The sequence below is a fragment of the Budorcas taxicolor genome, chromosome 10 (assembly GCF_023091745.1).
Source record: "Budorcas taxicolor isolate Tak-1 chromosome 10, Takin1.1, whole genome shotgun sequence".
Lineage (NCBI taxonomy): Eukaryota > Metazoa > Chordata > Mammalia > Artiodactyla > Bovidae > Budorcas > Budorcas taxicolor.
The window spans coordinates 70,666,461-70,693,165 of record NC_068919.1 but is presented as its reverse complement, the minus strand read 5'-3'; the positions used below and the strand labels follow the sequence as shown (position 1 = coordinate 70,693,165).

The 26,705-nt window shown below is 41.1% G+C and overlaps 1 protein-coding gene across 1 annotated transcript in view; it reads right to left on the bottom strand.

Moving 5' to 3' along the window:
* PPM1A (protein phosphatase, Mg2+/Mn2+ dependent 1A) overlaps window positions 1-17,254 on the bottom strand; it is a 45,473-nt gene extending 28,219 nt beyond the window's left edge. Inside the window, exon 1 of the mRNA XM_052646200.1 lies at window positions 17,177-17,254. The gene's annotated coding sequence lies outside the window, so the exon portion shown is untranslated. The remainder of the gene's footprint in view (window positions 1-17,176) is intronic.
* Between the last annotated feature and the right edge of the window lie 9,451 nt (window positions 17,255-26,705).

Here is a 26,705-nt window from a genome sequence, read left to right as displayed (position 1 = left end):
CCTGTAACATAGGAGTTGTAGAGTTCCCTAGACCCTATTATCAACATTTATTCCACTGAGAGGATCAGAAGACATCAGCAAAATAATGGTACCTTATACTATACAGTGGGCTTCCCTTGCAGCTAAGTCGGTAAAGAATCTGCTTGCAGTGCAGGAGACCCGGGTGGATCCCTGGGTTGGGAAGATCCCCTGGAGAAGGAAATGGCAACCCACTCCAGTATCCTTGCCTGGAAAATCTCATGGACAGAGGAGCCTGGTGGGCTGCTGTCCATGGGGTCGCAAAGAGTCGGGCACGACTGAGAGACTAACGCACACATACTACACAGTAAGGCTTAATGAGTAAGGCTCATTCAACAAATGCTCTTCTGGTATCCCATATTTTCTAAATATACTTAAATCATAGCAATCTAAATTTTCACATCTTTCTTTAAAGACTGAAGTTTCGTACATGGTACATCAGTTTGCAGTTCCCAGGTCAAGGTCTTCAGAATATTACTCCAATCTTGCTCAAGACTAAAAGTATTTTCACAGGTTTCTCTGGTTAAATATTCTTATAATGAAGCTCAATTTATAGACTAGTAGTTAAATCAACAAGTACTCTTAAGTTTCTCCTTCTACAGTATAAATAATCTATAAAACAGTCATATATTATATATACAGTAATTCTTTGTAAATAAAAGAGTACTTGCTATTAAAGCAAATTATACACATAGTCATTTTGTAAACTTGGTTTCCAATATTAAAATTATTCATGTAAATCAGATAACACATTTTATCTGTTAAATAAGAAATCTCAACTGTTATAAAGAAAACGTATTTAACTTATATGCAGAGTACATCATGAGAAATGCTGGGCTGGAAGAAGCACAAGCTGGCATCAAGATTGCGGGGAGAAATATCAATCACCTCAGATATGCAGATGACACCACCCTTATGGCAGAAAGTGAAGAGGAGCTAAAAAGCCTCTTGATGAAAGTGAAAGAGGAGAGTGAGAAAGTTGGCTTAAAGCTCAACATTCAGAAAACGAAGATCATGGCATCTGGTCTCATCACTTCATGGGAAATAGATGGGGAAACAGTGGAAACAGTGTCATATTTTATTTTTGGGGGCTCCAAAATCACTGCAGATGGTGACTGCAGCCATGAAATTAAAAGACACTTACTCCTTGGAAGAAAAGTTATGACCAACCTAGACAGCATATTCAAATGCAGAGACATTACTTTGCCAACAAAAGTCCATCTAGTCAAGGCTATGGCTTTTCCTGTGGTCATGTATGGATGTGAGAGTTGGACTGTGAAGAAAGCTGAGCGCCGAAGATGATGCTTTTGAACTGTGGTGTTGGAGAAGACTCTTGAGAGTCCCTTGGACTGCAAGGAGATCCAACCAGTCCATCCTAAAGGAGATCAGTCCTGGGTGTTCTTTGGAAGGACTGATGCTGAGGCTGAAACTCCAATACTTTGGCCACCTGATATGAAGAGCTGACTCACTGGAAAAGGCCCTGATGCTGGGAGGGATTGAGGGCAGGAGGAGAAGGGGATGACAGAGGATGAGATGGCTGGATGGCATCACCGACTTGATGGACATGAGTCTGAGTGAACTCCGGGAGTTGGTGATGGACAGGGAGGCCTGGCATGCTGGGTTCATGGGGTCGCAAAGAGTCGGACACAACTGAGCAACTGAACTGAACTGACTGAACCTATCTTCATCAGCTGTTTCTTAAAAAAGGTATATATAAAACAATATAAGCATATTTCTGATAAGGATTTATATGCTTTATCGTAAGCATGTTTCTGATATAGGATTTTAAATATATCAGCCAAGTGGTCAAATACAGGTACTAACAGTTCCTATTAGTGCTCCCTTCCCCCCAAAATCTCCTGCTTCATTACAGGATTTTACTGACTTTAAAGCTATATGTGGGAGTCCAGATCTTTGGGGGGGACTGAGTACCCCTAAAATCTTATTAACAATTCTAATTCAACCAGAAGGTCTGCTCTATCAAGTAAGATTTTCTTTGGCAGCAGCAATTGCTCAAATTAGTACCATTCTCTGGCTAATTCTAAACCTCTGTAGCAGCCCTATAGGGGAGCACTCACAACAGAATTCTGCTCCTTCAATCCAGAGAGCCGAGGGGCACAGTGAGATTTTTATTCTCTGTGGGACTTCTCTAAAGAATAATTCCAAGGTGACAGGAATTTCCCAGTCTGCACAGGTTCAAACTTGAGTATCTTCGAACAACCCAAAAGAAACCTATGACTATGGTTCAAGTTCAACATTTCTACAAAGTTGTGGAAAGAAAATAAGGGCATTATACTTCATCAAAAAATGGATTCATCATTTATGCTTCACAGACATAGGACTAAAATTCAAAACTTAGAACTGAAAATTTCCTATACTTTTAACTTTTCTTATCTTTTAATATAACATTTTTGCCTTCTGTTTCTTCCCTCTAGGTCTTACTCTCTTCTAAGCAACCTCCAATTTTTTTATTCTTCTGCCCACAAATTCAATCTCCTTGAAAATTTTATACCATTTCTAGTCTTGCTCTTTGTCCCTCCCAAGCCTGAGCATCTATCTGTTTTCCCTTTCTTGCTTTTAATTCGTCCTCATTCTTGTGTTTATGAGAGTAAGAAGGCAGGGTACAGGCAAGCCAGCTGTAAAGGAAAATATTTCAATGAATTCATGCAAGTTTGAGTTCATGAGGTAAGAGAGAAATGGCTATTAGATCAACATATTAGGGAAGCTAAGGGGCTACGGAGCAACCCACAGTGAAAAGCACTACTGGAGGTGAAGACTATGTATTTATCCCCTGAAGTTACTAGTGAAGAGCCTGATTTTTGGTTTACATTTGGATAGTATTTACAATTACTGAATAATTTGTCCTGGTCATAGAAGGGGGGAACAGTCATTATTTAAGCTATAAAAGGAGGTTAAATTATTTCTAGCTGGCTAGCTCATGAGATATACAAGATGTTTATCAAGGCTAGAAATCACTGATCAAAAAGTTATCTGGATCCCATTTATATAAAATACCCAAACCTACAGGGACAGAAGTGGGATGAGTGGTTGATAAGGGCTGGGGGAGAAGAGGATGGGGGGTGACTCTTAACAAAAACCAAGGTTTCTTTTGGGTGTGATGAAAATGTTCTAAAATTAAACTGTGGTAATGGTTGCACAATTCTGTCAATACACTGAAAACTACAGAGTGATAAACTTCATATGGGTGAGTTTTATGTTATTTTAGTTACATCTTAATAAAGCCATTAAAAAAGATTACTATGATTTTTTACCATCCGATCAAGAGATGCAGAAAAAACTTTTGACAAAACTCAACACCCATTTATGATAAAAACTCTTCAGCAAGTAGGCATAGAGGGGACATACCTCAACAGAATAAAGGCCATATATGACAAGCCCACAATAAACACCATTCTAAATTGTGAAAAACTGAACGCATTCCTCTAAGATCAGGAACAACACAAGGACATCCACTCCCGCCATTATTATTCAACATGGCTTTGGAAGTCCTAGCCGTGGCAATCAGAGAGAAGAAATGAAAGGAATTCAAATCGCAAAAGTAGTAGTAAAACTGTCACTGTTTGCACATGGTATGACACTATACACAGAAAATCCTAAAGATGCCACCAGGAAACCACTAGAGCTCATTAGTGAATCTGGTAAAGTTGCAGCACACAAAGTTAACCCACAGAACTCTTTTGCATTCCTATATATACTAACAATGAAGATTAGGAAGAGAAATCTCGTGACTTCCCTGGTAGTATACTGGCTAAGAATCTGCCTGCCAAAGCAGAGGACATGGGTTCGACCCTCGTCCAGGAAGATTCCACATGATGTGGATCAACTAAGCCTGTGTGCCCCAAGTACTGAGCTTGCACTCTAGAACCCGTGAGTCGTAACTACTGAACCGCGAACCATAGCTACTGAGCCTGTGTGCCGCAACTACTGAAGGCCACGTGCCTAGAGCCCATGTCCCACAACTAAAGAAGCTTTCACAACGAGAAACCCGCACACTGCAACTAGAGAAAGCCTGTGAGCTGCAACAAAGACCCAGCTCAACCAAAAACCAAATAAATACATTAAAAAAGATTTTAAAAAAGAAAAATTAAGGAAACAATCCATTTATCACTATAACAAAAAGAATAAAATACCAAGGAATAAACCTACATAAGAAGGCAAAAGTCCTAGAAAACTATAAGATACTGATGAATGAAATAAAAAACACAAACAGATGAAGAAATATACCATGTTCTTGGACTAAAAGACTCAATACTGTGAAACTGACTATACTACCCAAAGCAAACTACAGATTCAGTGCAACCTCTATCAAATCATTGACGGCATTTTTCACAGAATTAGAACAAAAAATTTTACAGTTTATATGGAAACACAAAAGCCCTGAATAGCCAAAGTAATCTTGAGAAAGAAAAACAGAGCTGGAGGAATCAGGTTCCCTGATTTCAGACTATACTACAAAGCTACAGTAATCAAGACAGTATGGTATTGGCAGAAAAACAGAAATATAGCTCAATCGAACAGGGTAGAAAGCCCAGAGATAAACCCACATGCATATGGTTACCCAATCTATGCAAAGGAGGCAAAAATATACATTGAAGAAAAGACAGTCTCTTCAATAAATGAAGCAACTGACAAAAGATTAATCCCCATAACATATAAACAGCTCATGCAGCTCAATTAAAAAGAAAAAACTGAATTAAAAAAAAATAGGTGGAAAACCTAAATAGGTATTTGTCCAAAGAAGACATATAGATGGCCAACATCACTAAGCACTGTTGTTGTTCAGTCACCCAGGAAAACTGGACAGATACATATAAAAGAAGGAAATTAGAACATTCCTTATCACCATACACAAAAATAAATTCAAAACAAATGAAAGACCAAATATAAGGCTATAAACTATAAAACTCTTAGAGGAAAACATAGAACACTTTGACATAATCACAGCCAGATCTTTTTTGACTCACCTCCTACAGTAATGAAAATACAAAAATAAACAAATGGGACCTAATTAAACAAATGCTTTTGGACAGCAAAAAGAATCATAAACAAGATGAAAAGACAACCCTCAGAATGGGATAAAATATTTGCAAATGAAGCAACCGACAAAAGATTAATTTCCAGAATATACAAACAGCTCATGTAGCTCAATATCAAAAAAGCAAACAGTCCAAAAAACTGGGTGGAAGATCTGTATAGACATTTCTCCACAGATGACACACAGATGGCCCACAAACACATGAAAAGATGCTCAACATCACTAACTATCGTTGTTTAGTTGCCCAGTCATGTCCAACTCTTTGTGACCCCAAGGACTGCAGCGCATTAGGCCTCCCTGTCCCTCACCATCTCCTGAAGTTTGCCCAAGTTCATGTCCATTTTCATCAGTGATGCCATCCAGTCATCTCATCCTCTGATCCCCACTTCTCCTTCTCCTCTTCACTAAATATCAGAGCAAAACAAATCAAAACAACAAATGAGGTACCACTTCACACTGGTCAGAATGGTCATCATTAAAAAGTCCACAAACAATAAACCCTGGAGAGGGTGTGGAGAGAAAGGAAACTCCTACACAGCTGGTAGGAATGTAAATTGGTACAACCGCTATGGAGAACAGAATGGAGGTTTCTCTAAAACTAAAACTAGAACTACCATATGACCTCGCAATCCCACTCCTGGGCATATACCGGAAGAAAACTGTAATTCAGAAAGTTACGCGCACACCAGTGTTCACTGCAGCACTATTTACAATAGCCAGGACATAGAAGCAACCTAAAAATCTCTCAACAGAGGAATGGATAAAGACATAGCGGGGTGGGAGATTGGGCCTGACATACATACACTACTGTGTATAAGACAGGTAACTAATGAGAACCTACTGTATAGCACAGTGCTCTGTGGTGATAAGTGGAAAGGAAATCCAAAAAAGAGGGGATATATGCATACATATAGCTGATTCACTTTGCTGTACAGCAGAAACTAAACATAGCATTGTAAAGCAACTACACTATTGTAAAGTAATTAGCCTCCAATTAAAATAAATAAATTTTAAAAATTAAAGAGAAAAATATAATTATAAAAAATTAAAAAGAATTACTATGATTTTATATGACTTTCTGTATATTTTATTTTGTATAAAAAGGTTTTAAAAGATGACATTATTTGTAGCAACATGAAAAAGACTGTATTAAATTTTTTTCAGATTAAAAAAGTTATCTGAAAGTTTCTCAGCTGTTCAGTATCTCTTCATCTTACAGCTTCAATATTTACTTCACTCTTTCAACTAAATAATGACTTAACCTCTGTCAACAAACTAAATTTCACCCAAATGAATTCTAATACAAAATACTGTTGAGTTAAACATACCCTAATTTAAAAGTCCAAATTAAAATCTTAAAAATTAAATTTCAAAAAGCAAATCAAAGTTGACTAATCAAACCAATGAAAATGAGTCAGATAAAGCTCTTACGCTAAATAGTATTTCCATAAAACTCATGACACAAGTCATTTAGCACCCAAACTACAGTCAGTTTACACAGATATTAGCAGCAGTTTCAATTTCACAAAGTGTGAGACAGAGCTTGCCACTTTTGATGTTTCCTTCATGTTTCGTGATTTTTTAATTTATCACCATCTTCTAGACATGCTATGATGTGAATCACACTCTCCATAAGGTACTCTTCTTAAACTTCTACAAAGCTATGTAGAAATTACTACACAATTTTTTAAAGTAAACTTTAGAAGTACACAACTGCCTGAAGAATACCTAAGCTTAATTTAATCTTTGTGACTTAGAGGATTTAGTGACTATAAAATTAGATACTGAGCTATTTCTACTAAACATTATAGTATAGGCAAAATATTAAATGATTTAGATGGCATAGAGCTATTTAGTTTTTAAAGTTTCCTAAGACTGTTCTGGTATTCACAATCTCAATTTGCCTCATCTGTTAACCATTTCAAATTTCTCAGTTCTGGATAACTTGTCTATATATTCAGAAGTGGATTCAATTTCCAGTTTGCTGTTTTTTAATCCTTGCATCTTTGAAGATTCACACACTGGCCCAGAAAACACAATAGCTGACTTCCTCAACCAGTTCATTACTTTTTCAAAGGAAACATGTCTCTTTTGTTCATAGGTATCAATATTTAGCATTACATAGTGACATCTGATTAATATATGACATCATCATCATGACTTCTCCCTTGTCAACGGCACTAGGAACCGCTTCCTACCAAGGAAAAGGTGTTCTCATAGAAGGAGACCGACAAACAAATTGTATCCTACCATTTCCACTGTTATTCTACAGAATACATAGTTCTAATTTACCAGTCAGAAACTTGATTTCAGGTTACTGTTCACTGACTTCCCTCGTGGCTCAGACGGTAAAGCGTCTCTCTACAATGCGAGAGACCCGGGTTCGATCCCTGGGTCAGGAAGATCCCCTGGAGAAGGAAATGGCAATCCACTCCAGTACTATTGCCTGGAAAATCCCATGGACAGAGCAGCTTGGTAGGCTACAGTCCATGGGGTCGCAAAGAGTCGGACACAACTGAGCGACTTCACTTCACTAATGACTTTTAAAAGTTTCTCAACATCATTAGATACACATTCATTACTAAAAATGCCACATGAGATATGCTGAAGGAGATAAGAGAAAAGATGTAGTTTTGACTAGAAGCTACAGCCTATACATTTTCTTTCCCTGGGTTATTATTCATTTGCTCATTCAACATTCATGAATGGGTACATTTTTAAAGAAGACTTTTCTATGTGAGAAGCAAAGTATAAGGAAATTTAAACTCAAAGGATTAATTTCTGGGAGCCAAGTGTGATTTCAGACAAAAATATCTTGAATTTAGTCTGGGAGTTTTACAGTATAAAATGAACAATCCCATTTGCATTTAAAGAGATCCTTATTCTACTGACTGTAGTACACCAGCACAAGATCACTCTAGATGGCTGACTGGCTGTTAAAGTACTTGCTAACAGTATCAGGAAGTATTTATACAGAGAGAGAAAGTGAAGATGACAGATATGGAGTAACAGAATTAAATTATGGGTTGACCACAAAACAAAAGCTGCCACTTCTAAGATCTGCTCCTTGATGTCCAAAACAGCCTTAAAGACTCTTGGCAAAGATAATAATACTGCTTTATGAAAAATGAAAATTCTGTTTACTATCTATTTATATTCTGAAGCATGACAGAATACTGCAAAAACATTTTCCAACAGTCTGGTTAAGTTTTGCAATTCTGTTTGTAAAACAAAACACACAAAAACATATATACATAGCCACTCCATGCTCATTGTTAATATTTTCATTACTAAATTTTGTTAACAAAATAAGCAAGCTGCATCTCAAATAGCTGTTGTTGTTGAGTCACTAAGTCATGTCTGACTCTTCTGTGACCCCATGGACTGCAGCCTGCCAGGCTCCTCTGTCCATGCAACTTCCCTGGCAAGAATACCGGAGTGGGTTGCCATTTCCTTCTCTAGGGGATCTTCCTGACCCAGGGACTGAACCCACATTTCCTGCTTGGCAGGTGGATTCTTCACTACTGAGCTACCTGGGAAACCTGCATCTCAAATAGACATGCCAAATATGACACAATTTTCTACCACTCATAATTAAAGACAAGGAGCAATGCTAAGCCAACACATTCAAAGTTGGTAATGAACCATGGTCTTATTCTCAGAGGCAGTACAACAGTTCCTAAATAGCATATTTTAAAATAAAATAATTAAGCCACATACAGCATGACTCAAAGCAAAACAAACAAAAAACCTATTTATCTATATCCCTGCCTGACAAGAGTATTATCACAGATGAACACAAAGCACCAGCCTAAATTTAAACTGGATTATCTGTGACCTATACTGTCTCATAGTCTGCTATATTTCTGGCTCATATTCAATTTTCTTTGTCCTGTGGGTAGGCATGGCAACCCACTCCAGTATTCTTGCCTGGAGAATCCCATGGACAGAGCAGCCTGGCAGGCTACAGTTCACAGGGTCGCAAAGACACGACTGCAGCGACTTAGCACGCACGCACATGTTCATCAGAAAACGAGCAGGGAGACTACAAAGAATAAATAATCATATATTGAGCACATATTTAAAACAAATGAAACCTGGTCCCTGTTTTCAAGGAATTTACCTTTAATAAACCTTCTTATGAAATGTTCTATTTATAGTATAATCTCTATTATGAGACCTTGTGTTTAAGACTATCTTCTTAAACTAAGAATTTAATTTGAAATGGCTGATGAAATCATTTATGTCAGTGGGTGTCACAGAAGTGAACATGAATTAAATAAGCCATAAGGCAAAATTATGTATGACTTGCAGTACTAGTTGTATTATAGCTTTAACTTATAAGTGCTTTTTATATAAAAAATTTAATGGTTGTTTTTGATGCAAAGTTCTAAAGGGAGCTGACATGACATGTGATACTGTAGTTGTCAACTCTGGTTTATACTTACACTTCAGATTGCAACTCAATCACAAGATTTACTCTCTAGGTACAAAGGAACTGTAGTCACAACCTTCATATACAAAGATTTCTCACCCATCACAATTGCCTAAAGTTATTTTCACCAGTAGCACGACTCTTTGCGACCCCATGGACTGTAGCCCACCAGGCTCCTCCGTCCATGGGATTCTCCAGGCAAGAATACTGGAGCAGGTTGCCATTTCCTTCTCCAAATGAAACTGCAGTGACACACATACATAATTACTTGAAAAGTCCAAGGAAATGTATTTGGCTTCTGTTATTAGCTGTGAAAATTAACCTCTGTCTTAACTTCCTCATCTGTTGATACAAGTAGTAATAGTACAATATCTATCTCATACAGACAGTTATAAAAGATTTAATGAGCTAGTACTTCAAAATGTCTATGATAATAACTGGCATAAAAGTGGTCAGTAATGTTAGCTCTCATTGTTACAAGCTAATGTCAAGGCCAGAAAAAGTTAAGAGGCATACAAAGAATCAAATTTGTGATTCTGGTCTCATTAGCATCATGCTCCAATAAATGGATCTAAGCAATCACAGACTCCTTATATAAAATTACCCACTCAAAAAATTCAATAAAGAAAAGTTTACTGTCTATTTTCTAAATTCTAGAAACAGTTAATAATTTGATAAAGCTTAAGATTAGCTTAGAGATTTATATGAACACAGACTATTCATATATTAGTCATTTGTATAAAAGTCAAAGTAAAAGTTGATAGTTATTTCCTTTTTTACTTATTTAAAAAATATTTTATTTAATTAAAAACATTTCTGCTGCACTGGGTCTTCGTTGCTGCCCACGGGCTTTTCCTAGTTCCTTTCTGCACTGTGCGGGCTTCGTTCACTGCAGTGGCTTGTCACGAAGCACAAGCTCTGGGCGTTCAGGCTCAGCAGCTGCAGCATGTGAACTCAGTAGTTGCAGCCCATGGGCTCTACCGCTTGGGCTCAGTAACCATGGCACATGAGCTTAGTTGCCTGGCAGCATGTGGGATCTTCCTGAACCCATGTCTCCGGCACTGGTAGGAGGAGTCTTAACTACTGGACCACCAAGAAGTTCCTGTCTCCCTTTTTAAACTGATAACATTGTCTCATTACTGTGATTCCACAATTCCTTTCTGTTTGAAAGAATGCCTGGTTATAATAATTTCAAATATAACTCTGGAAAGGGATGAATGGGATGGCTATGAGTTCTTTTTAAACCTCAAAGCCAAAACACAGGAAGGTAAGATGAAATCCTTAGATTTAGAATCAACATAATTTTCTACACCAACGTAACAACTCTGACACCGTTCAGATTTGCACAATCTTCATGCACTTAAAAATGTAGGTTTCGGGGTGTTCCCTGGTGGTCCAGTGGTTACAACTCATCTTTTTCACTGCCAGGGCCCAGGTTTAATCCCTGGCTGGGGAACTAATATCCTGAAAGCCAAGTAATGTGGCAGGAAAAAAAAAATACAAGTTAAACCAAAATAATATTTAAAAAGAGAGTGAGAAGAGAGTCAGAAATATCTGCCACCAGAAAGCCTTTAACTTCTTTTACTTCTGCTACAGCAATCACACCTACCTCCAGGTAGATTTTGCCTAATAAAAAATACCTGAATGTCCACTATCCACAGGCCCTGTGCCAGGCTTTGGATACAGTAAAGATACTGTATTTTCCCCTTCTGAATTTTATAATTAAATTGAGCACAAAGTTATAATTAAAACACAAATACTTCACAGTAAAGTATATGATTAAAGCTGCACAAATAATAGATGATACTATGGAAGTACAAAGAGAGGAGAAATGAAAGTTTGTGGGGGAGAAAAAACTAGAAATGAGCTTTGATAAAGAAGAAAACAAAAGCTGGTGAAGGAGGGGTAAGAATTCTGAACTATCAATTAGCATGAGCAAAGATCCACTGAGAGGGAGAAAGTGCAGGGTGTGGTCCAGAGATGGCAAGGGTACCAGTTTGGTTGAAATAGATCAGTCCTGAGGTCCAACTATGGGAAGTGTCAAAGCCAAACCAAGAAGTCTAAACTTAATTCTAGAGGCAAAAGGAAGTTACTAAATATATTGAACAGAGAAATAATGTGATGAAAATAGTATTTTAGGAAGAATTTCATGATGTTTTAATGAATGGAGAAGAGAGATGCAGTATAAGATGCTAATAGGAAAGACAAGTTTTGGAGTATTAAACATGGTTTGGGTATGAATTAGTAAGACCTGAGCTGTTCCAATACAATTTTTCAATCCTAAATAACCCAGGACCCACATACAAAGCCCAAGTGCCTTTTATGAAGACTATTTCTTTTGTTTCATAAGAAGAACTGAGTTACTTAGAAGAATTTCTGTTATGTCTCCTACTCTCTTTTGCATCTTTTCTGTAGTAACAATCCTCTTGCCCGTTTCTAATCATGAACTGTCTCCTATTTAAAACTCAAACCCATGTCCTCCTTCATTTACTGATTATTCTTGTCCGAACATTCACCTTTGCTTTATTACTTATTCTTTATTCTCTATTTAACCATCAACTCCCACCTAATCATTAACCTAATTTATCTCCAGCTTCATATAGTCAAATAAATCTACTCATGCGCAACTTTCTTTTCTATTACCTCTTAATTTTTAGTGTACTCATTTACAAGGTTTATACACCCACAACCTTTACAATCTCTTCTAAAGCCTCCACTCAGTCTCCTAGTTTGTCTTCCAGGCTCACTGCTAAAGCTATGCTCAAAGACCACCCTTCTCATACTCCCACTCCCTCATATGTACACCCACTCATACTGTTTCTATTCCCCTAAGAATCTCTAGATTTCATATACTCAATAATAGCAGCTACCATTTATTTCTTCACAGTAGAAAACGTGTCATGTGCTTTACATGATCATCTCATTTAATCTTCGAGAGCACCTAATGACAGAGCTTCCCTGGTAGTCCAGTGGTTAAGAATCTTCCTGACAATGCAGGCGACATGGATTCAGTTCCTGGTCTGGGAAGATCACACGTGCTGCAGACACACCACTAAGTCGTGCGCCACAACTACTGAGTCACCATGCACTGCAATTACTGAAGCCCATGTGCCTAAAGCCCACGCTCAGCAACACCGAAGCCACCACAAAGAGAAGCTGGAGCACAGAAAAGAGAGTAGCCCCCGCTCACCACAACTACAGAGTGCCAGAGGACAACAATGAAGACTCAGCGCAGTGAAAGAAAGATTGCCTAATGAGAAAGGTTTTCCATCTGACTTTGACAGATGAAGAAAACTGAGGCTTAGAAAAATTAAGTAGCTTGCTGAAGATCACCCCACTAGTAAGTTTCACCACGTTCTCTGGAGCCTTCAATATAGGTCCACTGACTGTATACCCTCAGAAACATTTCCCCAAGTCCTTCATTACAGGTATCAACTATTTGACAATTAATATTGATTCCATTTCTTAGTCTGAACAATGATAGTTGAACACATAAAATTGTTTATCTCTGTTGACTTTTGAAACTTGAGATGATCTTAACTTCTTAAATTTCTATGGAATGTTTTAAAAGGGACTCTTGCACTGGAAGACTTATACTACATAAATTTATAAGGTCCCTTTTAATTCTAAGAATCTGTATCAGAAGCATAACATTCAGCTTTTCAAATTTTGATTCCTAGGAAGAACAAGGCTAATCTAACTGGGAAAAGCCTGCTCAGGAGTTTTGTATTTACAGATCTGATTCTGGCACATTACTTACACTCTCTAATCCTACATTTCTTCATCTGCAACACAGAGATAACATCATATGCTTTAGACGGTTGTGGTGAAAATTAAAGCCTCACGCAAATAAATGGTCAATAAATTACAGATTTTATTATTCCTTTCCTATGTATCTAGAAGTAGTTTGGTTTCATAGGATTTTAATTCAAATCATATCAGCCATGAAAAAAGTCTAGTGACTTTCAATCCATATCCTAAATATGAATACTACATAAACTAAGAAAACGGAGTCCAGATAAACATATTAAGAAATATAAAAACTGAAACTCCCTTATCACATTTACTCAACGGATGTTTAAAACATCTCTTAATTTATATTATAAACACACATGTATTATAAACAATCCATGAACACACATTAACATTCATTATCTTTCCCTCAGTTTTCTACAAAAATTCTAAAAACTCTTATCACCTTTTAGATAAAGGTATACAGAAGCTCACCTCTCTTAATTACTTTCTCTAGCTCCTTCTACCTACCTCAGCAAAAGAAAAGTTAGGTAAAGATACACAGATAGCTAGGACATCCAAAAGTCAAAATCAGCAAGAAATATATTCTAGAGATTCATAATAAAATATAAAATTATTACCTGTGCATAAGAGTAAATTAGGCATTGGAAAGAACAAAAGAAAGAATATAGGTAATCAAACTTTTGATTTTGATATTCAGTTCAGTTCAGCTGCTAAGTCATGTCCAACTGTTTGCAACCCCATGGACTGCAGCACACCAGGCTACCCTGTCTGTCACCAACTCCTGGAGCTTGCTCAAACTCATGTCCATTGAGTCACTGATGCCATCCAACCATCTCATCGTCTATTGTCCCCTTCTCCTTCTGATACAGTTTAACCCAAATTACTTTCATATAACACTAGTTAATAATCCCAAGTCAGAAAATTTCCTCGCTAACAATGAAATAGAAAAGGAAGCAACTCAATCTTTAAAAGTTTGTCACCAACATATGAGATGGAAGACAGAACATATTCTGGAATAAAGTTACTAACCAAGGTACAGGAAGGCACAAACTTTTACCTAGTTGCTTCACAATACCTTTTCCTTACCCTAAGGTCCATTTATTTCACAGGGCCACACCTTGTTTTATCTTCTATTTGACTCTTACAGGACTTCACTTGCACAGATTTTCTTAAAGGGATGCCTCCTTCCTCTGCTTGGGTAAGGATGGAAAGTAGTCAAGAGTACCATTCAGAGTCAGGTGCCCAAGTGTCATTCAGGGGATCATCAAAATATCACCTTACAATTAGTTATTTAATTGTAACTACATGATCATCAACTCACATCTTAAGAGATTAATCCAGCACTCAGGCATGAGCATTTCAGGGATAACAAGCTCCCTATGGACATATGTCAGTCTTTAGTTTTAAATTTTCAAACAAATAAGCATTTGCAGTTAAACCAGAATCAGCTACACATGCTATCAGCCATTCTAATAAAGTCTAAGTGTTACGTGAAGAAATTCAAAGACTGTAGGTTTTTTACTAACTGCTTAGCAATATTTACCATGTGACAATACAGTGTACTATAAATTTCTTTGAAAAAACTGCATATTAGAGAACAAATTTTCAAATGAAGGTTTATTAACGAGTCAAGATAAACAAGACCCAGCTTGAACTGACAGGAAAACCTGCACAATGTGTTCTTAAAATGCCCTTCACATCAAATTACCAAGGGTCCTGTGCTTGTTCAAACCTGTAGGCTCAATCACCCTTTGTCTCTTGCGGAATCTCCATCTGCCTTCCTCCCAAGAGCTTTTCTAGACTTCTCACTCCCAACAGAAAAATCAGTAAAGGCTACCCATAGGAATATCTTTCCTAAATAACAATCACTGACTTAAAATTCTTTCAAGAAAGACACAACCCTGAAAGAAAATCAGCGCCAGAATGCTGAAACATCTAAGTGCCTGGCACATAACAGCTATTGAGTCAAAGCCTATTAAACACACAATGTTGAGAATAAGAAACATTTGATAATCTACCCCTTTGGCTTTGCTGATGTTTGGAACACAACCACGACCAAACAATTCTTGACTCCTAGTGCAGTGTTGCTTTCAACAGTTTATACTGTACTTATAGGCATCAATTTTGTTCTTCAAACTAAAATATAAACCACCTTTATATGTTAACACACACACATCACATAAAAAGAAATTCTGATGACTCAAGCATTCGACCATCTTATTTCTCAAATATATACTGAGGTACCTAGCCAAAGTTTACCAGTCTTAATATACCTCTTCCATAAAATAATTACTTCACTGATGTGAAAAATATCTAGTGATATCTAATCAAAAATGTCTTAACTTCTATGTGCAGTTCATTAGTTTCCAAAATGTAGTATAGCTGTACCTTGCAGGTTAAAAGTAATCACTTTATGATTGAAAGTTTAAACAGATACATGTGAGTTACACATAAGAACAGACCTAAACATCAAACAAGAAATGTTACTTTGTGCTTCAAATTGTCAAAAGAAACAAAATCAATCAATAAAATCAAAAGAAACAAAATACACTTACAAAACAGGGAGTGGGGTGGGTCCCGATTGCCCTAGTCAGTTTCCTACTCTCCAAGGAGTTACAGAACCACAGACTTTGGAAAAGGCCCAATATGTAAAAAGATAAAAACGTTAAAGTGAAATTGCTCGAGTTAAAGAGCAGGTAGGGAGCAATCCCTGCTGAACTCCTGAGGGTTCTGGAACTGCTAAAGCTCAGAAGAGCACTGCTAAAAATCTCTGACTCTGTTCAGAGTTCTTTGCACCTAAAAAGTGGTTGTGTTTAAAACCCCAACGTGCAAGTTTGAAAAGATTAAACCTTTTCCTAGGAACAACTTTTTAAAATTTCTAATTTCCTTTAGTAATGTCAAAATCATCTACTCCGGGAAAACAAGAACCACCTCCCATAGGTTTTTACATCTCCCATACGCTTCCAGTCACTTCTTAAGATGCATTCGGCTTATTACTCCAATCAGAAGAAAATTTAGAGTTGGGAGTTGGGGGCGGGGGGCGAATAGACTTCTTGGCTTGCACAGCTGAAGTATGACCTTTGTGGATTTTTAAGAACCGCGGTACTTGGTACTTGGGGAGGGGGCGGCGGGGAACTCAGGTGATGAGATTTTCAAAACATATCTAAAACTGCGGTTGGCAGAGGCTCTCCACAGCCAGCTGTCCTTCAAGAAAATACTTAACATGTACAAGCAAAGCAGAACCACACCTCAATAAACTCTAGCATCAGGAACTTTTATACGGTTAAAAAGAGAAATCAGTTCGATTTACTTCAATGGATTTGTTCGATGCCTAAATAATGAATGAACTGGAGGCATCACTACTTGAGTTCTGAAGGAACCTCACTCTCAGCACGGTCTCCATAAAAACCTGAAGCAAATTCCCCCAAATTTAGTGTTTCGAGGCCAAGTCCGGTCCGAAGGAAGCCTGCCCCCGCTTCTATCTCTCGGCTTCGCTCCAAGGGTGGGAGCCCAGGCGGGTGGGGGCGCCGGACGCCCCCTCCCCGCTCGGGAAAAGTTCCGCCGGCTGCTCTCGGGACAGGCCGGGCCGCGGGCCTCGTCCGCGTCGCCGCTACTAACATCGAGCCGGGCCTGGGCGGCCGGAGGGGCGCGACCCTCCCCCGGCCGCCGCCACAAACACCCCGCCCCCGCCTCCCCGCCGCCGCCCTCGAGGAGCGTTAACCCCTCGCCGCCCGCCGCCGGGCTCCGGGGAGGAGGCCGGGCCAGGGGGTGGAGTTGTCGCGTCTCCTCCCGGGAGCGCCCGGGCAGACGCCCGGCTTGTTTACAGGCCCCAGGCCCCAGGCCTGGCCACCGCCGCGCAGGCCCACGCCGCCCGCCCTCCCGCCCGCCGTCGGCCCGAGCGTCGCGCTTACCCGGAGCAGCCGCGGACGGGCAAGTCCCTGGTCCGCCGAGGCGGCGGCGGCGGCGACGGCGGCCGGGGAGGGGGCGGGAGGGGGGTCACCGCGGCGGCGGCCGGCCAGGTCAGGCCGGGGAGGGGGCGGAGGAGGGGAGGAGCCGGGCTGCGTCCGGGCCCCCGGCTCTCGGCGCCCTCGCGGCTCAGATCATCCGGGCGTTGGAGCGGGAGGCGGAGAGCGGGTCCGGGAGGAGGAAGAGCCGAAGAGTCATAGCTTTCGCGCCCCACCTGCCTGGCGCCCCCCACCCCCCCTCCCCAACCACCGGTTCCCGAGCTGCAGCCGCCGGAGCACCCGAAGCTGCAAGCCGGGCGGGCGCCGAGACCACAGCTCCCTCCCTCCCGCGCGCGCTCCCGCCCCTAGAGCCGCCACCGCCGCCGCCGCCGCCGCCGCCTCGAGCGCGTCCCCGCGCAGGCGCGCTCTCGACGGCGCCGTGCTGCCCCTCCCCCACGCCTCCGACTGCCCCGCCCCGCCCCACCCCTCCCCGTCGGCTCAGCCCTCGCTACAGCTGCGGCGAGGTGGAGCAGCTGGAGAGACCCGGATGTCGTTGGGCAGGAACCGCAGCGCCGGCCGGCAAGCGGGGGACGGGGGGAGGGGGGAAGGGGAGGGGGCGGGCGCAGATGACGTCACTGCCCTACCCGGTATCTTTCGCCGCAGTCGGCTTGCTACCCCGGCCTCAGACCGAGGCTTAAGGGAGCATCGCGAATCCCGGATCGGAACTGGGACCGGGGCCTTCATCTCCCGGCGTTGGGTTGGACGGAGTGTGTGGTTGTTATGAGCCCCAAGAATCGAGATGCCCTCCAAGCCTGGCAGTCTGCCGACGGGAACTCAGACGCTCCCCCGTGGCATCCCGGCCTCCCGGCGCGGCGCTACCATCTGTCTGCAAATACACAAACCGCTCCCTGCTTAGGCGCAGTCCACAGAAGCTGAAGGACAACCCCGTGCTTTCGACTTCTCTCGGGCACGGTCGCGGCCTGGTCGAGGCCTGGCTGCTGCGGCTCAAAAGTTAACTCGGTGTCAGGCCGCCGCCAGACCCCCTCCTCCAAGGCTCCACACCTCCAGAGCCACCCTAGCCCCAGGGACCCTTGGAGACACACGCAGGTACCCCAGCTACACACCTCGCATCTCGAAGGGCAACTACCCGTACACCGTACTGCCACCCACACACATGCGAGTGCAACTGATACACACACGAGGCACATGCTCTGAGATTGGCCGGTTTCCAGTCTGTAGCTCGTGAGGTTCCACATTGTATTTATTTGCACTTGTTAGACAGTCACGTGATTCTGTCACTGAGGACTTCCAACGACCTCCAGTGAGGTTAAAGAAACGAAAGATTTTTCAAATTCCAGAAGACAATAAAAACGTAACAGCTGCTTATATTAAGAGTTGCTGCTGCTGCTGCTGCTGCTAAGTCGCTTCAGTCGTGTCCGACTCTGTGCTACCCCATAGACGGCAGCCCACCAGGCTCCCCCGTCCCTGGGATTCTCCAGGCAAGAACACTAGAGTGGGTTGCCATTTCCTTCTCCAATGCATGAAAGTGAAAAGTGAAAGTGAAGTCGCTCAGTCGTGTCTGATTCTTAGCGACCCCATGGACTGCAGCCTACCAGGCTCCCCCATCCATGGGATTTTCCAGGCAAGAGTACAGGAGTGGGGTGCCATTGCCTTCTCCAATATTAAGAGTTGGAGATCCTCTAAACCTAGTTGAAACTGAGCGTTCAGGTGACCATAATCCAGCTTAGCTAGCTAGACCTCGGAGGACCCACGCTGTTTGCAGACGCGGGGGATAGAATGACAAACCCTAGGCGGCCAATGAATCAGAACTGAGGCGCAGTAAGTACATCACCAGCAGGGTCTCCTATTGGCTGGGGTGTCCTTCCTTTCTCTCGTCAGAGACTTAACCTGTTCAGAGATTTGACCTACACCACATTTGCAGGAACAGAAGTTTAAAGATCTGAGATTTAAAAAATTTTTAAGATTTGAGATTTAAAAAAAGATAGATTTGAGATCTGAGATTTAAAAAGATGCTCTGGTAAATACAAAGAAAAACCAAACACTTCATTATTAGAGGCAGGTACTTTAAAAAGAACAACTGAAAATATTATTCAAATAGTGTTCTGGCGGATAAGAAGGTTAATTTGTGATGGGGCCTCTCTATTTTATCCCAGGAGCTTGTATCCTACTTTGTATCTCCTAAAATACAAGTGCTTAGTTTGTATCTCCTAAAACCACTTTGTTGCTCCAACTCTTAGATCAAAAGCAACCCATTTATTCTGTCCCTGTCATTTAGCTTGGGCTTCCCTGGTGGCTCAGCTTGGTTTGATCCCTGAGTTGGGAAGATCCCCTGGAGAAAGGAATGGATACCCACTCCAGTATTCTGGCCTGAAGAATTCCATGGACTTAACAGTCGCAAAGAGTCAGACACGATTGAGCGACTTTCACATGAAGTGAAGTGAAATCGCTCAGTGGTGCCCAACTCTTTGCGACCCCATGGACAGTAGCCTGCACCAATCTCCTCGGTCCATGGGATCTTCTAGGCAAGAGTACTGGAATGGGTTGCTGTTGTGGCTCAGCTGGTAAAGAATCCGCCTGCAATACGGGAGACCTGGGTTCCATCACTGGGTTGGGAAGGTCCCCTGGAGAAGGGAAAGGCTACCCACTCCAGTATTCTGGCCTGGAGAATTCCATGGGCTGTATAAGTCCATGGGGTTGCAGAGAGTCAGACATGACTGAGTGACTTTCACATAGCTGCTTTTAAAGCTGTAAAAGCCGTCTGGAGTTTTTCCAACATTTTTGGGAAGATTCTGTTCCTTTCACTTTCAGGTCTGGGACCTAATAACAGTATCAAACAATATCACCTAATGATCACTGGCAGGCCACTTCTTCAAGGAACTTCAGTGTTATTCTACCCAGTATCTTTGTGGTTAGGATTTCTTAGAGTAAGATGAAGATAGGATCCTTTCCAGGTATACAAAGTAAAAATAAAGTTCACTTATACATTTGGTCCCAGTATTATCTGAGGACATATTTCCTAATTAATTCTCCCCACATTTACTAAAAGAAAAAAGAAGGAAATTAGATCAAATGTCTTTGAAATTCTACCTAATTGGAATCCATAATGCTTCAGACATGGATTGCTAACATCCATGCTAACATCTACATGCTAGCAGCATGATTAGCATGCTAGTGGACTCATTACCATTCTGAAATGGAAAAGCCCATGTGACTGCCCCTATTTGGAGCACCCTTAGAAAACAAATTTTCTTATTCATAAGACAGAACCTGGGTCACCAGTGGACTATAAAGAGCTCGAAGGTCTTGCCTGTCATTCTGCTTCCTTCCTTTAGGCTACCACATCTTTCTTCTCTCTGTTCTACACTTACAGAAGAATCTGAGTCAATTATAATGGAAGAGGTAGAAAAATAGGAAATATGAGCATAAAGAAATTTTTAAGGTGTCTGTAGTGTACCATAGACTGCCAGTTAAGCTGTACCTTCCCACTATGAATACAGTTTGCAGGAACATTCAGGTATTGCAGGTATTCATGAGGAAACTCATAGGTTGTAAGATTAACAGTTTAAGATTTGGAAGAAAGATATCTTAATATTATCCAAATAAATGTTTAGATGTGCTTGATGTTAAATGTGCTTGATATAATAGCCTCTTCCTTATCATTAACATTATACTACATTTTATATTCCCTAAATATTGTACTAAATAGTCCCTAAATATTATGTTAAGGGCAAACAATTAAACTACTAGAAGAGGGGAAAGTGACATTGAAAAAAGAAGGTTAAATTTTCTTCTCTTTTCAACTACAAGGCTTTGCTTGGGCCTCCTACACACATTTGGGATGTTCATAGTCAGTTTTGGCAAAACATCAGTGAGAATATATTGCCATAACTGTACTTCAGTAATTTTTACAGGTATATTGTAAAACTGTTCTACTCTGCTTCAGAAATCTGTTTGTATTTCAGTTACCAGAGAGGAAGGAGGTTTTCTGAAAGGTTAGTTTTCAAGTCCTGGATTTACCTGTGTGCCATTAGACTAGAAACTGAGAGGCTTGGGGATGAGGACAGGCAGTGATGAATTGGAAGCTTACCCTGGTCCGCAGTACTCCCGTCTTTTCCTCCACAATCAAGATTTTTTCTTAAGGTCTACATTTTTTGTAAACCCAAATTACTATTGTGAATCCATCCAAGATAGTCACCTAAGACAGCCTGGCTTGGGCTTCTCGAAATAATCTCAGTGATGTAAGTAGCCCCTCAGGTGAGACCTGTGAACCCCTCAGCTGAATCATCCATCCGTTCACACTGAGGCCAGTCACTACCCAAGAGCCGCAAAGCCAAGCAGACACTCAACACCCTTCCTCCTCCTCCTCCACTACCTGTTGCACGTATTTTTCTCACAGATATCCTCTTCTTATGTCCTCCTCTTTTCTCTTTTCTCCTTCTTATTCTCTCTTTCTTCTGTTCTCTTCTTGTCTCCTTTGCTCTTTTTTTTTTCATTTTCCTTTTCTCACTTTTCCTGAGCCTAGTAGAAATTACAGTTTCTGCTACCCACTTTCTCCTGAAGAAATACATATGAGCTGCTAGGCCCCTACACTAATTTTGTTGGGAGGGGTAAACCCCCCTCACCTGACCTTCCTTGCTCCATCCTCTCTGACCATAGCAGGTCATGAAAATCAGCTGTTTAAAGGACAGTCACAGAATGAACAGGATTAGAGAATCTTGTCCTGTATGACATCACTGAGGTGGCCCCACTGGGGTGGGGCAGACAGGAGCCAGCAGGTTGGAGCTGCCATTGTGGCTACTCCTGGACCCTAGAGAAATGTAGCCACTGGGAGTGTCACAGGTGAAGCCCTGGCTAATCTTTAGGGTAGGATATTGCTTCAAGAGACTGTAGGTGGCCCCAGCCCCACATCATCGATGTAGACCTTGTTAGACAAGTTCATCTGTTCAAAAGCTGCCTATTATGTGCCAGGCACTGTGCTGGATACTAGGGGTAGTTTATGACATCAATGAGCAAAAATCTCAGCCCCAAGCAGCTAATGTTATAATGAGGGATACGGACAAAGAAGTAAACAAATGAACAAGGAAATTACAGGTTGTGATCAGTGCTGTGAAGGAAATAAGGAAATAAACTGGGGAGAGGACTTGAAACAAGTATACAGGGAAGACCTTTCTAAGAAGGCAGCATTCGAGCTGAAGGATAAGAAGTCAGCTTTGTAATCAACCAGGGAAGAGCTTTACAGGCAGAAGGATTGCCAGAAACCAAGGGCCTGATGTGGGAAAGGGCTTGAGAGAATAGTTGTCTGCAGACCAAAGAGAAGTTCAGCATGCTCAGGCAAATATTTTATAAAGTTGCTCAAGTTTAGAATTATAACTTAAAATATTTGAGATACTTAATCCAGTTTACAGCTAAGAAATCACATTGAGCAGAGGGACACAATTCATACAAAAATAACTTGCTGAATTGATCTAGCCCCAAAAGGCAAAGCAGCTTTGAGAATCAAAATTAAAACTCAAAGGACTTTTATTCAGCTATTGAAATTAAGAAGCATTCTGCAATACCATAAAGAGGTCCCTTCAAACTGTCCAACAGGAGCTAGAAATGAGTAAACTAAAGTTTAGAAAAAAATGTTTTTCTCCCAGTTTAGATAGTTATTCTTAATAAGACTTAACAAAAATTTAAACTTCTTGAGAACAATTTTTCCAGGAGTTTACTGTCTGTTGTGGGCATTACAGAAGATCTCACACTAAAGCATACTTTTGAAAGCTGCAACATATTTCTGAGGAGAAGGGGATGACAGAGGATGAGATAGTTGGATGGCATCACTGACTCAATGGAAATGAGTTTGAGCAAGCTCCAGGAGTTGGTGATGGAAAGGGAAGCCTGGCATGCTGCAGTCTATGGGTTTGCAAAGAGTTGGACACGACTGAGCAACTGAACTGAACTGAACAATGGATGCCTGGTTGAAAACTAGTGATGAAATGACCGTCATATGTATATATTTTTTTCTGTATCTGACTCTACAGTTTACAAAGCCTTGTCACTTAGACCAGCCAATTTTATCATCAAAATAACCCTTGGGCAAGGCAAGAACTGCTCTCATCCTTTACAGAAGAGAAAACCGAGGATCAGAGAGCTAGGTAGCAATTGCCCAAGGTCATCCAAAGCCATGACTGGTACTCAGGTTTTCCCTTGTATCCTATCAGTTCAGTTCAGTTCAGTCACTCAGTTGTGTCTGACTCTGCGACCCCATGAATCGTAGCACGCCAGGCCTCCCTGTCCATCACTAACTCCCAGAGTTCACTCAGACTCCCGTCCATCGAGTTGGTGATGCCATCCAGCCGTCCCATCCTCTGTCGTCCCCTTCTCCTTCTGCCCCCAATCCCTCCCAGCATCAGAGTCTTTTCCAATGAGTCAACTCTTCTCATGAGGTGGCCAAAGTACTGGAGTTTCAGCTTTAGCATCATTCCTTCCAAAGAACACCCAGGGCTGATCTCCTTTAGAATGGACTGGTTGTATCTCCTTGCAGTCCAAGGGACTCTCAAGAGTCTTCTCCAACAGCACAGTTCAAAAACATCAATTCTTCGGTGCTCAGCTTTCTTCACAGTCCAACTCTCACATCCATACGTGACCACTGGAAAAACCATAGCCTTGACTAGATGGACCTTTGTTGGCAAAGTAACGTCTCTGCTTTTCTGTAGACCAACCCTAGCTTTTACATGTAGTAATAAAAGTAGTCAGGAGAGTCAGGGGTAGAAAGAGCATGGACTTAAAGTCAATGATGGTGTTCAAAACTGGTTTATACTATCTCCTGACAGCAGACTGTTAAATTTCTAGGAATTTTGCCAGTTTGTTAAACACAGCCACTGTTAAAAATTATATAAACCTCCAATTATATTTTAAACAATGATGATATATAGTATTGAAACAAACTCACAGATATAGAAAACAAACTTATGGTTACCAAGGGGGGAAGGGGATAGAGGGATAAATTAGGAGTTTGGGATAAACATACACACACCACTATATATAAAAATAGATAACCAACAAGGACCTATTGTATAGAACAGAGAACTATATTCAGTATCTTATAATCTAGAATGAACAAAAATCTGAAAAAATGTATATACATGTGTATGTTTATACGTATGTATAACTGAATTACTTTGCTGTACACATGAAATGAACACATTGTAAATCAACTTATTTCATATCTAAAATAAGAAAAAAGATAATATATATTAAAACATATATACTTGCTACTATTAAATCATGCTACTATTATCTCTGCTCTTGAGGTACTTACATGTATTGTGCCTGAATGGTAGAAATACTCTATGGTGTGTTACTGCACATATCTTCCCAATGCCACATTCAGTGACTTCACTTTGGGAGCTTGAAACTGGCCGTGGAAGGAGCATTTACATGATGGCAATCGGCAAATGCCACAAATCAAGAACTGACATTATTTTGTTGATGGTCTAGATAGAAGAAAGTGACAGAGGAACTGTTAATAATGCAAATTAAATGTAAAAAGCATGTTGCTAGAGCTGTTAGGTGGTAGATGGCACAAGAACATTCAACTCAGCAAAGAAGTCTTATTGTTGCTGAGTAAGTTCCCATATATGTCTTTATTGGGTCACTTTTATCTTAGATGAAAATATTAAGAGGACGACAGAGGATGAGATGGTTGGATGGCATCACCTACTTGATGGACTTGTGTTTGAGCAAGCTCCAGGAGTTGGTAATGGACAGGGAAGCCTGGCGTGCTGCAGTCCATGGAGTTGCAAAGAGTCAGACACAACTGAGAGACTGAACTGAACTGACTGATGTCTGAACTACATTTGGGCGGTCTACAGGATACAAGGGAGAGCTGGTTGTTAAACATTTACCAGCATACCACTGGGTCTGCTGCACTATGCCAGCTGGGCCACTTATAGATTTGGTGACCTTAAGCTTGTCACTTACACTATTAGCCTTGGTTTCATTCTCACAGAATACTTCCTCTCCGGATGTAATGTGATATTTAAAACAGATGAGGTGCTCTTGACCCCCACACCCTTCTTCCTCCTCCTTGGCAGACCCTTCTCTCACTAGAGTTTGTATATAGATGCATTCGTTCTTAGTCTCCCTTGCAGCCTAGGGCAGCACCCCAGCCTCTCTGTCAGCGCACACTGCTATATTTCAAATAGGTTACAGATGTGACAAGGTATTGATCCCTTAAGCCTTCAGAACATTTGAGTGAGGCTCAGCTGCTGAAACCTGAGATGGTCCCATCTGGCTAAAAGCAATTCTACTCAGGCATGCTCTCTGTCATAAAAACATTGCTTTATTTATTTCTGTCACTGTAAAAAGTGTTGGGTAGCGCTGGCTTAAGGCAGGGATGTGTGATGCAATTCTGACCAATGGAACCTGAGGAAAAGTCTTGGGGGGATGGATCTCAGACTGATTTTCCTCCATAATAAAAAGAGTCACACAAGAGAAGGTACCCCTAAGTGTGTTGTTATCTCTGTAGGTGAGTCTGAAAACCTCTGGGCTGTCTTGCAAAGGACCAACTGATGAGGAGACGGGGAATGATGGCAAAAGTCTGGATGCGACTACCTTGCTGAGCCGTTGAGCCATTACAGTAGTTGCATACTATAAACTTACACTTAAGGGGAATATTAATTTTCCTCCTTGTTTAAGCCACTTTTCTTTTTGTATTTGGGGTTTCCTCAGTGGCTTGTAGCTAAAGGGCTTTCCACGTGGTGCTAGTGGTAAAGAACCTGCCTGTCAATGAAGGAGATGCAAGAGACGCAGGTTCGATCTCTGGGTTGGGAAGATCCCTTGGAGGAGCGCATGGCAACCCACTCCAGTATTCTTGCCTGGAGAATCCCATGGACAGAGGAACCTGGCAGGCTACAGTCCTTGGGTTGCAAAGAGTTGGACACGACTGAGGCAACTTAGCACGCATGCATCGTAGCTAAAACCACAAGCACCCAAATACTCTAGAACAGGTGGTATGTCCCCAACACACAGTGAGTGTTCAGTAAGGTTGTCTAATAACCAGATTGAATCGTTAGCCTATAGAAAAACTGCATGGTCAGCTGTAAACTTATTCTCTAAATGTTTGAGGGATTTGTTCACTACTTACAGTTCACCTTTAAAGTTTATCTTGATTCTTGCTTAAACATGAATTAAGTTGGGTACTAAAAGCAGTAATTGAAAAATGAAGTCATTTAAAGCTTGAGAGCAACTGGACACAGAGATTTTGATATGAATTTTCTTTTCTTGAAGGATCTTGGAAACTAGAGCTCGGTTGCCTGAAAGATGACATAATCCTTTCATGTTCTGCAGAGCAGTCCTAGAATCAGTGCTTGGGAATTACAGAGAAGACAATTTTAGCTCAGTATTAGGGGAATAAATTTGGCTTCATTGTTGTTGTTCAGTCGCTCAGTCGTGCCCAGTTCTTTGGGACCCCATGGACTGCAGCACGCAG